Source organism: Drosophila kikkawai, unplaced genomic scaffold, assembly GCF_030179895.1.
Source record: "Drosophila kikkawai strain 14028-0561.14 unplaced genomic scaffold, DkikHiC1v2 scaffold_128, whole genome shotgun sequence".
Classification (NCBI taxonomy): Eukaryota; Metazoa; Arthropoda; class Insecta; order Diptera; family Drosophilidae; genus Drosophila; species Drosophila kikkawai.
Genome location: NW_027222458.1, coordinates 318,149 through 323,113, shown reverse-complemented (window position 1 = coordinate 323,113; position 4,965 = coordinate 318,149).

Genomic DNA, 4,965 nt, shown 5'->3' with positions numbered 1-4,965 from the left:
CGCTTTTCCTAGACATGAATGTCAATAAGCGGACAGACTTCATCCGAAGAAAACAACTCTGCTTGAATTGTTTTTCGCGAGGGCACCAGCAACGGGACTGTACTAGTGCCCATTCCTGCTTTACGTGTCACAGCCGGCATCATACTCTGCTGCACCGCGACAACCCTGCGGCTACCGTTCCAAGACCCTCCGCTCCATCTAGTCCTCGACCCGCACCCATCCAAAGGGTTTCCTCGTTCTCCACACGAGTGACCACTTCTGCCGATTCCTCCAATTACTGGGTTCCGTACGACGACAGCAAGAGCAGGCGTTCCCGAGGTATTTTATCCTACCAATGCCGAGTCTGCCAAGGGAACCATCCGCTCCGGAAGTGCCAACAGTGCCTCAAACTCTGCGCTGAGAAGAGGCTCCGAGCGGTTCTCGACCACCGCTATTGTTCCAACTGTTTGGCCCACGAACATTCAGAGGGAACCTGCCGCAGCGGTGACCGATGCAAGACGTGCAATCAGCACCACCACACTCTCCTACATCCGCATGACCGTCCAGAGCATCCACTCCGCTCGCAGCATCGGTCACCCCCATACTTCTAGTTCGCACATTATTGACCATTACTCATCTCCATGTCATCCCTTTTCATCCAGATCACTTACGAGGGCTTCACTTCCACACACCGCGATCGCTCTGGAAGGCAGACGTACTCGAGGTTCTTAGTCCTACCATTGCCGAGTCTGCCAACGTTCGTCCGCTACGGAAAGTTCGACGTCTTCTAGCGCACAGTGATGCGTCCTGGTCACGGCATTCGACGCCTCCGCCTTGTTCAGCAAGCTCCTTGCGACAAGCTCCCGCCTCTCCATGGCAATCATCCGCCTCTCCTTGGCACTCATCCGTTCTTCATCGCTCCTCGTCGCTCCAGCATCAACGATCTAGGCGGCGCTCTGACGCCCCTCCATACCATCGTCCTGTACGGGTTTATTGCAACCCGAGTGATTGCAAGGGGGGGGGGAGAATGTTTACGCCAGGAGGCCCCTGCTCCCCCTCTGGCCGCCGAGCGTCCAAAAGCTTAAGCGCTCCCAGCTTAGCAACGCTCGCCCGCTCTCCGCTCCTCGGTATTACCGATCGCACGCTCCGTGTTCCCGATCGTCGCTCGCTTCTAGGGACGGCTACGCCGCTCTAGTTTACGGTTCTCCCGCTCTCCCGCTCTCTCGCCGTTAAGATGGGCTTCTCGGCCGGCAGCGGGCCCTTAGGCTAAGCTAAGTTCAGTTCCAAAACGAATGTCAATAAATGCATGCAAAGGGCGCTCCATGCCAACGTCATTTTTCGACCCCCGAATTTCTGGACCTTTTTACTGCGTTTCTTCTTCGTGGGACGGATTTTTCTACTAATCCTTTTGCGGAGGATTTACCAGCCACCCCACTCCTAAACAATATTAGTTTTTACATGGCTAATATATTTGCATACTCAATTGTAAATTTGTACACAAAAAATTCACAACTCAGCTAATCCATCCACGTATCCACGGCAGAATATGTACTTATATTAGTTTTTACACGGCTTATACATTTGCATACTCAATTGTAAATTTGTAAACAAAAAGTTCAAAACTCCGCTAATAATGTCTGTATCCACTTCAGAATTTGTATTTATAATAGTTTTACACGGCTAATATATTTGCATACTTAATTGTAAATTGGAAAACAAAAAGTTCACAACTCAGCTAATAATGCCTGAATCCACTTCAGAATTTGTATTTATATTAGTTTTTACACGGCTAATACATTTGCATACTCAATTGTAAATTTGTAAAAAAAAAGTTCACAACTCAGCAAATAATGCATGTATCGACGGCAGAATTTGTACTAATATTAGTTTTTACACGGCTTATACATTTGCATACTCAATTGTAAATTTGTAAACAAAAAGTTCACAACTCAGCTAATAATGCCTGAATCCACTTCAGAATTTATATTTATATTAGTTTTTACACGTCTAATACATTTGCATACTCAATTGTAAATTTGTAAACAAAAAGTTCACAACTCAGCTAATAATGCTTGTATCCACGGCAGAATTTGTACTTATATTAGTTTTTAGAAGGCTAATACATTTGCACACTCAATTGTAAATTTGTAGACAAAAAGTTCACATCTCAGCTAATAATGCATGTATCCACGGCAGAATTTATATTTAAATTAGTTCTTACAATGCTAATACATTTGCATACTCAATTGTAAAATTGTAAACAAAAAGTTCACAACTCAGATAATAGTGCATATATCCACTTCAGAATTTGTAATTATATTAGTTTATACACGTCTAATACATTTGCATACTTAATTGTAAATTTGTAAACAAAAAGTTCACAACTCAGATAATAATGCATGTATCCACGGCAGAATTTATATTTAAATTAGTTCTTACAATGCTAATACATTTGCATACTCAATTGTAAATTTGTAAACAAAAAGTTCACAACTCAACTAATAATGCATGTATCGCCGGCAGAATTTGTACTTATATTAGTTTTTACACGGCCTATACATTTGCATACTCAATTGTAAATTTGTAAACAAAAAGTTCACAACTTAGCTAATAATGCCTGAATCCACTTCAGAATTTATATTTATATTAGTTTTTACACGTCTAATACATTTGCATACTCAATTGTAAATTTGTAAACAAAAAGTTCACAACTCAGATAATAATGCATATATCCACTTTAGAATTTATATTTAAATTAGTTCTTACAATGCTAATACATTTGCATACTCAATTGTAAATTTGTAAACAAAAAGTTCACATCTCAGCTAATAATGCATGTATCCACGGCAGAATTTATATTTAAATTAGTTCTTACAATGCTAATACATTTGCATACTCAATTGTAAAATTGTAAACAAAAAGTTCACAACTCAGATAATAGTGCATATATCCACTTCAGAATTTGTAATTATATTAGTTTATACACGTCTAATACATTTGCATACTTAATTGTAAATTTGTAAACAAAAAGTTCACAACTCAGCAAATAATGCATGTATCGACGGCAGAATTTGTACTAATATTAGTTTTTACACGGCTTATACATTTGCATACTCAATTGTAAATTTGTAAACAAAAAGTTCAAAACTCCGCTAATAATGTCTGTATCCACTTCAGAATTTGTATTTATAATAGTTTTACACGGCTAATATATTTGCATACTTAATTGTAAATTGGAAAACAAAAAGTTCACAACTCAGCTAATAATGCCTGAATCCACTTCAGAATTTGTATTTATATTAGTTTTTACACGGCTAATACATTTGCATACTCAATTGTAAATTTGTAAACAAAAAGTTCACAACTCAGCAAATAATGCATGTATCGACGGCAGAATTTGTACTAATATTAGTTTTTACACGGCTTATACATTTGCATACTCAATTGTAAATTTGTAAACAAAAAGTTCACAACTCAGCTAATAATGTCTGAATCCACTTCAGAATTTATATTTATATTAGTTTTTACACGTCTAATACATTTGCATACTCAATTGTAAATTTGTAAACAAAAAGTTCACAACTCAGATAATAATGCATATATCCACTTTAGAATTTATATTTAAATTAGTTCTTACAATGCTAATACATTTGCATACTCAATTGTAAATTTGTAAACAAAAAGTTCACATCTCAGCTAATAATGCATATATCCACGGCAGAATTTATATTTAAATTAGTTCTTACAATGCTAATACATTTGCATACTCAATTGTATATTTGTAAACAAAAAGTTCACAACTCAGCTAATAATGCTTGTATCCACGGCAGAATTTGTACTTATATTAGTTTTTAGAAGGCTAATACATTTGCACACTCAATTGTAAATTTGTAGACAAAAAGTTCACATCTCAGCTAATAATGCATGTATCCACGGCAGAATTTATATTTAAATTAGTTCTTACAATGCTAATACATTTGCATACTCAATTGTAAAATTGTAAACAAAAAGTTCACAACTCAGATAATAGTGCATATATCCACTTCAGAATTTGTAATTATATTAGTTTATACACGTCTAATACATTTGCATACTTAATTGTAAATTTGTAAACAAAAAGTTCACAACTCAGATAATAATGCATGTATCCACGGCAGAATTTATATTTAAATTAGTTCTTACAATGCTAATACATTTGCATACTCAATTGTAAATTTGTAAACAAAAAGTTCACAACTCAACTAATAATGCATGTATCGCCGGCAGAATTTGTACTTATATTAGTTTTTACACGGCCTATACATTTGCATACTCAATTGTAAATTTGTAAACAAAAAGTTCACAACTTAGCTAATAATGCCTGAATCCACTTCAGAATTTATATTTATATTAGTTTTTACACGTCTAATACATTTGCATACTCAATTGTAAATTTGTAAACAAAAAGTTCACAACTCAGATAATAATGCATATATCCACTTTAGAATTTATATTTAAATTAGTTCTTACAATGCTAATACATTTGCATACTCAATTGTAAATTTGTAAACAAAAAGTTCACATCTCAGCTAATAATGCATGTATCCACGGCAGAATTTATATTTAAATTAGTTCTTACAATGCTAATACATTTGCATACTCAATTGTAAAATTGTAAACAAAAAGTTCACAACTCAGATAATAGTGCATATATCCACTTCAGAATTTGTAATTATATTAGTTTATACACGTCTAATACATTTGCATACTTAATTGTAAATTTGTAAACAAAAAGTTCACAACTCAGCAAATAATGCATGTATCGACGGCAGAATTTGTACTAATATTAGTTTTTACACGGCTTATACATTTGCATACTCAATTGTAAATTTGTAAACAAAAAGTTCAAAACTCCGCTAATAATGTCTGTATCCACTTCAGAATTTGTATTTATAATAGTTTTACACGGCTAATATATTTGCATACTTAATTGTAAATTGGAAAACA